Source organism: Leuresthes tenuis, unplaced genomic scaffold (assembly GCF_036924035.1).
Source record: "Leuresthes tenuis unplaced genomic scaffold, fLeuTen1.0.hap1 SCAF_13, whole genome shotgun sequence".
NCBI lineage: Eukaryota > Metazoa > Chordata > Actinopteri > Atheriniformes > Atherinopsidae > Leuresthes > Leuresthes tenuis.
The window spans coordinates 7018713-7032284 of NW_027325367.1; positions in this window are offsets into that span (position 1 = coordinate 7018713).

The following is a 13572-nucleotide window of genomic DNA, read 5'->3' on the forward strand; positions in this document are numbered from 1 at the left end:
GTTGGTTGGCTCGTATTGCTTAAGTCCATTTATGGGCTGCACCTGAAAGCCTTCCAGTTGGGAGTAGGCTAAGATGGAATGTTAAAAATGTCCGACTATGAAAGATCTAAGATGCCACCTCAGTGGCAACACTTCTGAGCCAGAAGACGCTCATTACCGGACACCTGGCGGATGTGAGCGACGCCCAGCAGGCCAAGGAGTCAAGTGCCACTCATAGTTTTGATTAGGTTTCCTGTTCTAACAGAACAACAACAAACCTGCTATAGCACAGCTTGTGTTCAAACCACAAAATTCCTACTGGCATGTAGAATATTTCTCATCCATCCTCGGTTCAGTTAAAATGATAAGACGCTGTACTGTTCCAACCAGTAATGGCCGAAGTGTTGTGCAACAAGCTGTTCATCTGGTTCTGAACAAAGTTATGCAGCTTTCTGCGGCATGGTTACAGCTGGGGATCTCATACTTGTTGATGAAGTATGTAGTTTGACTGTTTGTCATCAGGAGCAATGTACTGAATAAGAGCTTTAGCAAAGTCTTTGAACACTGCAGCCTGCCTGCTGAGCTAACCTGACAGTCCAGTAAAAATATATTGGGTGCTCTTGCACAGGTAGTATTTTTCAAAAACAAGCTGATGACCAACGTCTGTATAATAGATCCCTAGTTTTTTTTTCTTAGATTTTCCCATCCTGTTTTTTATCATATGTCAATCCATTTCTGAGAATGACTCTTTTCTAAGAAAATATACATGTGTAAATCAGCATATAAGGCAGTTTCTTAACTCAGTACGTATCGCACTGATGCTTAAAACAGTCTTGCTTAATTGACTTAAGACAAAATTTTGGATTTAATGTCTTTTGCTTTATTGCTAGTCCAGTCCAGAGTCCAGACTAAACAAGGAAGAGGCAGCATTTAGCTGTTATGCTGCAAACAAGTGGAACAAACTGCCAGTGGAAATTAAACTGTCACCAAATGTAGACATTTTTAAATCCAGGTTAACTAGAACCAGGAAAGAACAAATTGAGAACAAACACACTGGCAAAAAATTCAGTCAGAAGCTGTCGGTATAGAATAAGGTTTGTAAGAGTTGTGGACTTTGTTGTTTGTTTGAAATAAAATACCTCAGAATGACTTTGGGGCAAGCTGCTGGTATGTAACCTCGTACAGGTACTGTATCCCTTTGATAGTGAAGGTCAGACTTGGTACCGCACATATCTAAGAGCAAATCTATGTTTACCAGCAACATTCCTTCACCAAAAAGCTCCAGTTACAAGCCTCCACTGCATTAGACCTCTGTAATATTCTGGTCCAGTGCTTGTAGAGCAGAGCTACTCAGAGGAAAGCATTCTGCTCACATTACTGGGTCAGCGGCATTGCTTTACTATGCAGCCCACCTGGGACAGTTTCAAGTATAAGCGGGAAATACCTATTTAAAAGGTTACAAGGAGGTGGTAGCGTTTTATTTGAAATCATGTTAATAGTAAAAGTTAAAGATATTAGCACAATGAGTTATTAAGTCCATAATCCAACAGTTGTATGAATTCTGTCTTCATGATAACAGTTCTCCGTGTTTAATTCTTGTGACTGTATTTTTTACAAGGGCAATGAGAAATGTGATGGTGCGGTGTTGGGTTCCCTCCGGACCCATTTTGTGTCCCCAATCGGTGGCGCGAGACAAAAGGAGTACAGAAACCAGAGCTTGAGGTAGTGCTGCACTTTTGCTGTGAGTCAGGAGAGCCAGAAGAATGGGGTCCTTTCTCTTTTCTGACTGGCTAGCTGTACTGTACACCTCAGAGAAGCACTCAGCACCAAGGGGAGATGGGTTGCTTTGATAATGGACACATACACACAGGCTTCGTCTTCAGGATCCTCTTTACTTGCTGAAGCCTGAGAGAGAAGCAAGGTAGGGTTTAAGGTATTTTGTGTTGGTGTGAATTCATCCACTTGCTGAGTCATGACAGTCGCATTTGTCTGGCTAATGTTCAATCATGAGTGATAAAGCATCGTCCTTGTCTCATGTGACACTGCTCTATATTGTGGAAAAAAAAAAGCCAGTTTTTGTCATTTTTGAGAGCGAGTGGGAATACTGACAAGTACACCATTCTGAGTAGATGCAGCAATAGAGATCTACCTAGTTTCTGTCCTCTCTTTTCACACAGTCACAAACAATGAAAGCTCATAGATGCTTTGAGAAAGAAACTGGCACAGGTATTGTACCCAAAATTCAGAACAACCAGAATATCATGGTGATCCCATGAGGATTATGTTATCTTAACAATGGTCCTCACAAAGAAACTTGTAATACAAATGAGTCCAAATGAAAATAAGAAATTGTATCATGAGTCTTTGGTGAGGTGGAGGAAAATGCTTACTCAAAAGAAAAACACGGGTGACTGTGATCTCCAGAAGTCATCTTCCATTTGTTAAGACTGTAGGATTTTAGAAATCAAACATGCCTGTCCACGTTACTTTCCTTATTTACATTTACAAATAAGACTGACAATGTACAAATGTCTGAATCGATTGGTCATGTTACAAGTACACATGACTGATTTGTCAAAATTTCTCTTTACCTTTTCATTGATGACTGAAGTCATCTTCTTTTTCATTGTTTAAGTATTTAGTGACAGTTAGTGTTGTCTCTTATCTTAAGATATTTTCTATACCTATTTACCAAGCAAATTAAATACTTTTAGTATAATGAAGATTATGGTATATCACATATTAAATCTACATATTTCTTAAACAATTATTCAATCAGTGAGCAACTGGTGAGGAAGATCAACAATTTACAAGAATAATTATAAGGCTTGTAACATGGTTTGTGGTTTTTGATCTATCTTAGTTTATCTTGTTCATTGCTTTTGTTTTGCTGATGTTCCGTGCAAGATTTGTATCTAACTTGCAGTATTGCTGTGTTCTGTATCCTTTTTTTCATAGTTCATAGTTTGTTCCCTTGATAATCCCAGTCTTGTTTTTTTGCCCCATCGTTCACCTGGTCCTGGTTTGCTAATTTGCACACATGCTCTCTATTAGTCGTTATCTTTCTGCAGTACACATATACCAGCATTTCCTTTGTGCCTTGCTAGATTCTTTTCTTTGTGTCTGTTGTCTACTTGAATTTGTTCCTGCCACACTCAGCTTTGTGGTTTGGATGCATGTTTTAAAGACTTCCTGCTACTGCTGCACTTTCAGTTCTGTTAAGTTTATTTGCCTCACCTGCCAGCCTGTTGGTCTGCATTTTAGCCTCAACAGGTTGTCACTTTTAATTGGAGCTGGTCAAGCAAAAAGTTTAGTTTCTGAAGTTCATTACAAAACTCAGTCATGATTCTTGAAATCAATCTCCTTATTTTGTCTTGACACACACAATATTTCATTTATACTGCTATAGATAAAGACATCTGCTAAATGCTTCAAACTGCTCCAGGCTTAGTCAAATGACTTTAAAAGACTGAAACAGTTTCCATTTGTAACACACTGAAAATATGAGCCTTTTGTTTCAACTTTGATTTTATAAAACCCACACTCAACTGAAAGAGTCTAGTCTAATCACTTTAACAGGCCTTTAGTTTTATTCATATATATATTTATATATATATATAGAGAGAGAGAGATTTAAAAAAATTCGAACATTTAAAGAGTCCGGTTACCACACACTTGGCAACATTTAGCAATGAGAATATGTTGCCTTAATTTGAATCTTTATTCTGGTTTCCTAATCTTCCTCCCTGGCAATGCTTTGCAACTCCTCATACTGTAACCTGTTGATGTTGTGAGCTGTCACATCACAATTAAACCATCATTTTTAGAAAACCAAAGTGGTACAGATGGCAGACTTTTACCAGGCGATAAAGTCTGTTTTCCTTCAGATTCCCAAAGCTTGTGCTTACTGAGCTAATTACTAACATTCCTCCGGGAACTTACAGACTCCTGCTCAGAACATGGCAGCTTAGGAGAACAGTGGGCTCGTTATGCACTACCGTAGCTGCCATATGCACACAGAAGATATGTTGTTCTTTAAAAAGTGGGTGAACCATGTACGGATTATGGAAATGTAACCTCCTATCTCCAACAAAGATCACTGAAAGAATTGTTCCTGCATAGATTTCAATTACAGATCCTGAAAAAATGTGGAGCTGCATTAAAATACGAGATAACTGTCCAAAAGAAATCTTCAGACCTCAGAATCAGAAACTGTCAATAAAAACTTTTACACCTACATTTAGAAGAGCCAAAGGATGTGTTGAGCTGTGTGAATCAGAAATTGTGAGCCAGATTCCAAGAGGTTGCTGGAATATTCAGTGAAGGAGATAAAGGATCAAGGAGATGATAGTGAAAGTAGAGCAGAAGCTGAGGGTGGCTGAAAGCTGAGCAGGCAGAGGCAAGGAGCACATTTGTGTGGGATAAATATCAGGATGGGAGAGATGACGAGGAACTGCTAGCCGAATGAAGCAGCAAGGAAGGCAGAGGGATCCTGAGCCCAGCAGGCTTTCAGACAAGATAACTTGCAATTAACCTAATTATCTGGCAGTAAGTGGACAGCTAACACTAAGTGTTAAAGAAATAATGAGGAGCAGTTTAATTCTATCTTCTCTTTACCTCATCATTTGCATCTCTTGCATGTATTGCAAGCTCTTCTCAATGAAAAGCAAAGGACATGTGATAAGGAGATGCTTGGCCGGAGGAGCCAAAGTTACCAAACCAAGGAGCAATGCGAAGTCGTCCCGGTCCCCAAGAAACCCCCATCACCAGATTAAATGACTACAGTCCAGTTGCTCTGATATCTGTGGTCATGAAATGCTTTGAGCGATTGGTTTTGACCTGCACGATATTACAGAACCCCAGCTAGACCCCTGCAGTATACTTACCGGGCAAAAAGGTCCGCAGATGATGCAATCAACATGGGTCTGTACTACATACTACAACACCTTGACATCCCAACAACATGTTTGTGGACTTCTCCTCGACATTCAACACCATCGTCCCTGAAGTGCTCCACTCTAAGCTTACCTAGCTCACCATACCAGCCCCCACATCAGAGTGCATCACAAACTTTCTGACTGACAATTGACAGCAGGTGAGTCTGGGAAAAGTCCCACCCAGCATCTGGGCAGTTAGCAATGACGCTCACCAGGGATGCTCATTGTATACGAATAACCTCACCTCAGGTGACCAATCTGTTAAACTCCTTAAGTTTACAGATGACACAACAGTCATAGGACTCAGGGACAGTGACGAGTCTGAAGACTAAATTCCTTTTTTTTCAGATGATTTTACCAATAGATATTTGTCTCTTTTTAATTGGTCGTATTTAGGGTCGATGTGCTGGATACTGATTTTTCACAAAAATAAGATTTAGTCATCATTTAGATTTTTTGTTGCCTTGTTTAGTTCTTACTGTTGGGCTGTGCCATTATTACCCATCTGGGGGAGACCACAGCCATACATAGAACCCCTCACGCCTATATTATATGCTGTCATGCACTGATTTAGAGAGTACAGTAAATTATTCATGTTATTGTAAATTAAGTTAATAGTGTTCTCTCTTATTTACCAGCTATATTTATTTATGTGGACATGTATCCAGACCCAGAAGCATCTCTGTGGCTAATAAACTTGCAGCTTTCTGTCTTTCAGTTTACTGTTTTCAGGAAAAAGGTGCACCACCGATTGCTGGGTATAAATGGGATACATGCAAACACTTTAAAAATAAATTTCACCTAAAATAGATGTACAGCCATTAAATATCCAAGCTGTAGGACTTTTCCTCTTTTGGTCATGTTAAATGAATTAGTGGTAAAAGCCTTTGCAACACCAGCTATCACAATCCAAAACATTGGCTGCTTCATATGCAGACAACAGACACTAACCTAATTTGCTTGCGTTGGGATTGCAGACTGAAAATGACAAGGCAACATCAGAGCAACCAGCAGTAAGAGGGGATGTGGTGGTACAATCATGGTCAGTGTCTTTCATCTACTGTACACTTTGGTGTTAGAGTCAATCAGCTCAAAAGAGAAAAAAAACAAATACTGACCTTTTAAAGAGGCACTGAAATTAGCTGTCATCTACCTTCGTAATTATAGGCTCCAGGAGTTTATGGCCACAAGGGAGGAAAACCTTAGTCGGTTAAGGTGTTAAAAGTGGCTCAGTTATTTAGCCTTTAGTCTATAGTAAAGACATGTTTTAAATTCTGTAAAAATTAAGTGCACTTGAATCATTTACCAATCATTGTTAATTATTATACTTGTCACTGCAACATATGTTATTACAATGAAATTGATTCAAGGATATTCAAGGAATTCATTTAATTTATATTTGGCAAGATACAAACACTCTCTCTCTGTCTGTCTCAGCTTGTGTGTCTGACAGCCATCTGACTCCCAGCAGTTAACATCACGTTTCAGTTCACCTGGTACATTTTCAGACCCCTGTAGCGACTCATTTTGTGCTTGCCATAACTCTAACTTATTCAAGACAGCCCTGACAGTTTTGCATGAAAGCTTTACTGTAGCGGTGCAGCTGGGACTTTGCTGAAAAGAAGACTACATCACTTCAGAGAATTTTACTGAGTAGATGGCATATTTTCAAAGTTAAAGCCTTCATAAAGCAAACTAAAATGATGATGATATACAGTAAGATGATCCAGGATCTGGGTGATTTTCTTCTGGACAAATATGAATTAATTGCTGAAATAAAAGTAATTATTTAAATGCCAAACGTGACTTATCTATATTGTTACGGCTGTCTCAAATGCCGAATATAATAAGGGACAAAACACAAAGGTTTTAAGTTTTAGTCAAACACTTAGAACACTAAATACCTGAAAACCCAGGAAACCACACAAGGTGTTGCTGCTGTGGGGCTGGAGGAGAGAGAGAGGTTAATCAGGGGCCTGCCTAAGTAGACTCAACCCGATTGTCTGCAGGTGCTGACAGACAGCCAGGTGACACACTCCGAGGTCACCATAGGGAGGCAAGGGAGGCCACAATGGTGATGTAACAATATCAGCTTCTATTTAAGAAACAAATTAAAGATTCAGTGCAGTAAGAAACACAATCATAACCATTAAGTGTTAGATCTGAATATTTGTATGATGATAAATGAATAACCATCAGAATATCTTTAACTTTTGGCTGTTGGTCAAACAAAACTATTACAAGATGTAAGTAAGTGTATAAGTAAAAAAAAACAAAAAACTCATCAACATTCTCATTTATGTAAAATAAGTTTAAAACTTTTCCTTTTAAGTCTTAGTGTTTGTACAACTAGCATTTTGATCCTAAAAGCTTACGTAATTACATTGCTACATTGTATTTGATACATACAGCGTTACGCTTTATCAACCATATATTAATTGTGTTAACATTGCAATTTTCGAATGAGAGTTTCAGGATACAGACCACAAAAAATAAAATAACAATAAAAAGCTAAGAATTTCTGTTAATTTTCACTTAATCTCCAAAGGATGCATGGTGGTGATCAAAGAATACATACATTTAAATGTGCTGACATTCATCCCATTCATCCCATCAACTCAAGACATTTAAAGCACGATGCCTTTGAAGAGTTAAGCCTCGTGTAATCACATCAGCAAATGTGTTAAAACAAATTAAGACTTAAATGTGTCTCCAGCCTTAATGAGGCCATATAATTAGATCGAATCTACCACAGCAATGTTGATTTGTGATTTTCAGAGTGGAAATTATCCGAGGCAGGTTTGTGCAGGGCTGAGAGGGACATTTTGAGGGGATAGGCAGTTTCAGTCAACCACAAATGAGGCTGACAGGGTGGGAAAAAATTTGGGTCAGAGATGCACTGTCCAAATATAAGGGCAAAAAGCTAAGAGATTATAGACAAACTGAACCTTAGTTAAAGTGATACCGGCTCAAATTATCCTATTTAGTAACACATTCAAACTGAAATAAATTTTACAAACTGATTTGTAAACTTGGAGGATAAATAGGGACTTGTGAGGGGCTCAGTTTGTGGCAGAGTGCAAAATAACCAACTGATGACAACGAAATATCAGTTTTTATTTAGTCTGAATGAGATTTCTGCCTCAGTTTCCGACATTGTTTTCTCCCTTTAAGTACATTATTTTTTGCGTAGGACAATTTTTACAAAAGAAAAGTAGGAGACACTGTTGATAAAGCAGGAGGAAAAAAAACTCTACATGTCACAATTAATTTTCTATTTTTCTATAACAGTGAGCATCAGCATGCCTATTCTCACTGTTATAGAAAGAGTTGGGGTTACACAGACTAGACTAACAACCCTCACACCTATGGTCTATGGTCACCTATTTATGATACCAAATTCACCTAACATACATGTTTTCAGACTGCAGAATGAAACCAGAGAAAATCCACACTGGCATAGGGAAAAAAAATGCCTAATGCAGCCGAGATTCAAACAAGGAACCTCTTTGCTATGAAGTGGCATAGCTAACAACCACACCACTGCCAGCAATAGGTTTTATTTTTCTGTGTGAATTTAAGTTTGAAAATAATGTTTACTCATTGCACATTAGCTTATGCTGTAGCTATGAAATACATATCAATGTTTTCTTAAAAAAAAAAGAGCAATTTTAAAATAATGCTTGACACACAGAAAGTCACACTCTGGCAACCAGGACAGATGGGGCTTTAGCAGAAGTCAGAAACCGTTGAACTGGCAGTGTGAGAGCAATCAATCACAGGTGAGGTAATCAGACGTGGCTTAACTCAGCCAGGCAATCAGAGAAGATGCAGCAGGAGGGAGTGAGTGGAGAAAAAAGAACAAAGTGAGGACTGCAAAATAAAACATGATGTGAATGTAATGAATGACCTCTACGCTTCAAGCCTCTCAGAGTCATTAGATAAGACATTGAACCTCAAGTTGCTTCAGTTGGCAGGTGAGCACCGTGTGCACATGAATGATTGATGCAAGGCAAAGAACTGTAAAACACTAAACCGCTGAAATAAAAAGGTGCGACATAAGCCTACAATGAAGTTTATGGTGCAATAAAGATAGTTACTAATTTACTTAGATACTTACTCATTTTGTGTGAATAGAATAATGCTTGTGCTTGATAGAGCAACAACTAAATCAAATATGCATATGGCAGCAGATGCTATAAATCAAATTATTTTATGTTGCCCTGAGAAAGCTCAAAGTTCTCATAAGCTCTGATGGATTTATTGTCTTACATCCTCAAAAGAGTTAAATGGACTTGACTTGACTCTGTTTGCACATGACACCACTGTGCATCAGTCAACACTGCCCTCTGAGCAGGGTCACCATGCTACATCAGCTTCACCTTATCTCCACTTCCATGGACACGCTCTGTTGTCATCTCCCTGTGTGCTTCACTGGACAGCAACAATTCCCCTCTCTGCATTTGTCTTCTTTTATCTTAACACAATGGGAAATTTTGCAGATGCAAATGCGATGAAAAACTGGTTAAGTGTTATGTGTCTTTTAAATAAAAAAGTGTGATGAAAGAGGAATGAATTGGCATGTTGAACCTGGTGGCTGGACATATAACAGCTGGAATAGAAGAAGGAAAGTTGTACAAAGGCACAAGGAAGACTGAAGTAACAAACATTCATTCTTAATGTAGGAGTCAGGCAGAGTACAGTAATTGCTTTTTTACTGAAAACTGTCAAATCTATACAAGTGCATCAGTGTGTGTGTCCCGCTCTGACATCCACTGTTGATCTAATTGGAGTTAATGGAAGTGTAACCCTTTGGACACCCCAAAGGAAAACCCTTCTCCATCAGCTACGAGACAGCCTGGATGCAATTAAAGTCCAATGTGTGAGACAGAGAGAAGTAGGAATGTTAGACATGCCCAGTATAACCAGACTGTGGCTGCAGCGGCCAGATGTAATCCTGCTCAGTCCGCTTTGGGTCTGGCACAAACTGCTGGGCTATTAATGGTGGGTGAATGCTGCAGCTGTAGGGTGTTCCAAGTGGTTAAAGGGTGCTAAGAGAAATCATAGAGACCACACCCCAACTCAAAGTAAAGGTTAACCCAGTTGGTTTCAAGTACCTAAACAGATAAAAGCTTATACTCACAAAGCTAGGACCAAACATATAATGTAGATGGTGTTTTAAACCTGTAATATTTTGTGTGGCTAAAACTTGGAACTAAAAAGGCTAAAAATAAAAAATATATTCATTAACTCAAATTTGAATTAAAATCTGTCTGGATTTGCATGCTTTTATACTGATTGTATAGGCAGATATATGAAAGGTTAGACTGTATTTTCATAACTTTGTGTATGAATGCACAAAAATCATATATCAATAATGATGCAGCTAGTGCAAAACATGCTACTTGGTTTTGTTAATTTTGTGGGATCCTACATTCTTAATATTAAGATTTGGTATATCATGTGTTTGGATTCTTTGTAGGTTTATGTCAACAGGAAAGAAACCAAACTAAACACACAAGAAACCAGTTCCAAGAAACTCCCCAAAATAAAGAATAAAGAAAGATGCAAACAAAAGCCTAACAAAGACAAAGAACACATTAAAAAAAAATTCTAATTTACTGACAGGGACAACTGCATTCAGGGAGCTTCTACTTCATGCTGGGTTGCACTTGATGAAGTCACTGAATTCCTCTCAGATGAGGATCCCTAAAAAGCAACTGCAACTCCTAATGACTTGTGTGCAATTATTCAAAGTAATTTTGGAATCTATTATCATCTTATTTTACATTTGACTTGCCCAATCCACAGTGTATTGGTCAATCTAATGTATACTGTTAAACCTGGGAAGCCTTCAGCTGCAGTCAATCGTCTATCCAGTAGCTGCCAGTTAAAAGTGAATGGTACTCCTGCTTGCAATGAGAATAACTGACCATCTAAGTTCTGTGACTGCACAGGCACTGGGATTTCAACGGATATGTAAGCCGAGAAATACTGGCAGATTTGTCCGTACAAATGCTGCTACCTGCTCTGAAATTAAAGCCTTTATACCATTAGCTCCTGTGCTCTCTATTAATGAATCCAAATCCTCGAACTGCTGGAGAAATCGTCAGGTTTTGTTTGTCAGAAAATAATCCTCTTTGCAGGCAGATGGATGTCCAACAAGGCACCTATTAGAAAACAAACTCCTAATTGTCCCTTCCACATATCTTATCAGAGGATCAGATCAAAACCAACAACTTGACCACAATTTGTTTATGTTGCTTCATTACTCAGACTCAAAGCTCAGTGAGGTGATTGCAGTCAGCGTTGCTTTACCAGGAAGTCCTAAAAGACCCACATCCATCGTCAGAAGTCCTGTGGAGATTCAGAGGTCCAGTAGAGATTAACTAAGGGATCAAAACGCTTAGCTAATGTGGCAACACAAGGAAATCAGATTGGCTCAAGAGCATGCAAACAGATTCATTATTCGGAACAAAGGCTCATTTAAAAGCAGTGGTACTCATCTTGTAAACAAGGACCTTGTGTTTTTACATCAAAGGAACTAGACAGCCAAAGTTTTTCATAACTGTCTGCATTTAAGATCAGTTACATTCATCCAAGATCTGCTGTTTCGAGTTTAAACGCATTTCTTGATAAACATGCTTCGGTGTTGTTTCGTTATATGAAAATAATTTAGTAAAACTTTCTACCACTTTTTAAATAGATTAGTTCTCATAATGGTATTAATTCACTTTCTCTTATTTGTCCGAATAAGACAAAAATATCTTTCACATATGTTTCAACACAATCCTTTGTGTGTAGAGTCTGAAAGACAACCTTTTGGACCCTTTGTGTTGTCCTAACCAAGCTTAATGCCAAGAATTCCCATACAACACATACAACTCACAAATGTCAGCACACAGAGAAATAAGGCCACTAATCGTCTTTTGTCACCGAGCGACATTCCTGATGTGAGACCCTAGCAACCAGGACTTAAGGAAGCACAGAGATTTAGTTTGACAGCCGTGTCACCGAGCTTAGTGCTTCTCAGGGCGGGGCTGACCGCCTGGGGACTGTGTTTGGGTGAAGTGGGGGTGCTGCTATCGCAGTACAATGTGGTCCAACGAAAGACTTAAACGTGGTTATTCTGTTGAATATCCAAACAAGATAACAAGTTTGATTAATGAACCGGGCCACTTTTATCCAGTTTGAGCCAACGCTGACAGCTGAAAGACATACATACGGGGTAGCATCACAATACTGAAACAGAGTACTTTCTTCATGCCAACAATTCATTCTTTCAGCCTTTAGATTCAAGTTCATGAATGTCTAGCAGTTTTTCTCTGTTGGTTACTATAGACCCCTGGGTCCAAATAAAAAAAGTTACTGATATTCATGATATTATGTTAAGCTAGCTTCAGGAAAGTACAAGTTTTTAACTTAAAAACAATGTCATTTGAAGTTTAGATTAAACCAATTCACGTAAGATTTATACAGGTAAATAAATCTCTAAATTTAATTATATACTGGCTTGAGTTGTGCTTTTATCCAAAGAAGGAATGTTACACAGTTGGGATAATGCAAACATCTTTGCAAAATGCATCTGACTGTGTAGAGATTAAAATGACATGACTTGTTAGCTTTTTTCAAACTGAGCAGGCAAACAATAGGCTCACACGACTGAGTAAAAGCCCTCTTCGCGTTCTTTTTGTGGATGTCCACCACAGTTGATGTTTTTTTCCTCCTCAAGCTTTTTTTCCAGTTAAGACAAGTACTATTTTTACTTATCTACAACTCATTGCAGCATCTTGACGCCACCCTGTGGTGACACTACATGGCTTAGTTTATCTTATTTTCTCTATTTATCTTTAATTTTTTATCCTGTTTATGTTTTTCCACATTTGCTTTGATTATTCTGTTTTTGAAACCAAAACCATGTGCTATTTTGTGAAAATACTTACAAAAAAAAACAGGGTAGAATAATCACGTGAGGAAGGGGGAAAAAACACTTCAGACAATAGAAAATACATTTTTAAACCTTGATGGACATGATGTCAATGCTTGCCCACTTGTTTTAAAAGTAAATTTGAAAAATATCATGTCAGCATATCTTTCTTGAAGCCAAAACAGCTGCACTAAAAATCCAACTACATCAGCAAGTCAGCACAACCCTCAGCTGAGGTCGTTGATGCCATTTTTATCTGGTTGGTACTATAATTGCCCATTTCCATAATATAGTTGTTTTGATCCTTTGATTAGAGACATGGCCAGTTGGAAATGCTCTAAAATGAGCAGAGGTTCCTGAACCAAAATAGTCAAATCTAACTTGAGCTGGCCAGTAGAAGGCTGTTTCATGTTATAATGCTGCTGGCTATTCCTGTCAATTCTCCAGATAAACACTTCCATTCTGCAGTCCCGAAGACATAGTTAAGAGACCACAATTATAGCCCTGGGAGTGTTGTATAAATATCTCCTCTGGGAGAGAGCCGTGTCCTGACAGCTATACTTTCTGTTCCCTGTTTCTATTTAGCATGTTTCCAACAACTTTCTTCACTCAGGCTTGTTGACCTGGTAGGTGAACTGTTTCTGCACGTGCTGAGAGTTTCCCTTTGACTACAAGTAGGTCTACTCAGACAGTCTGGCTCCCTTGCTCTGCCTGTGCCTCATATGAGCA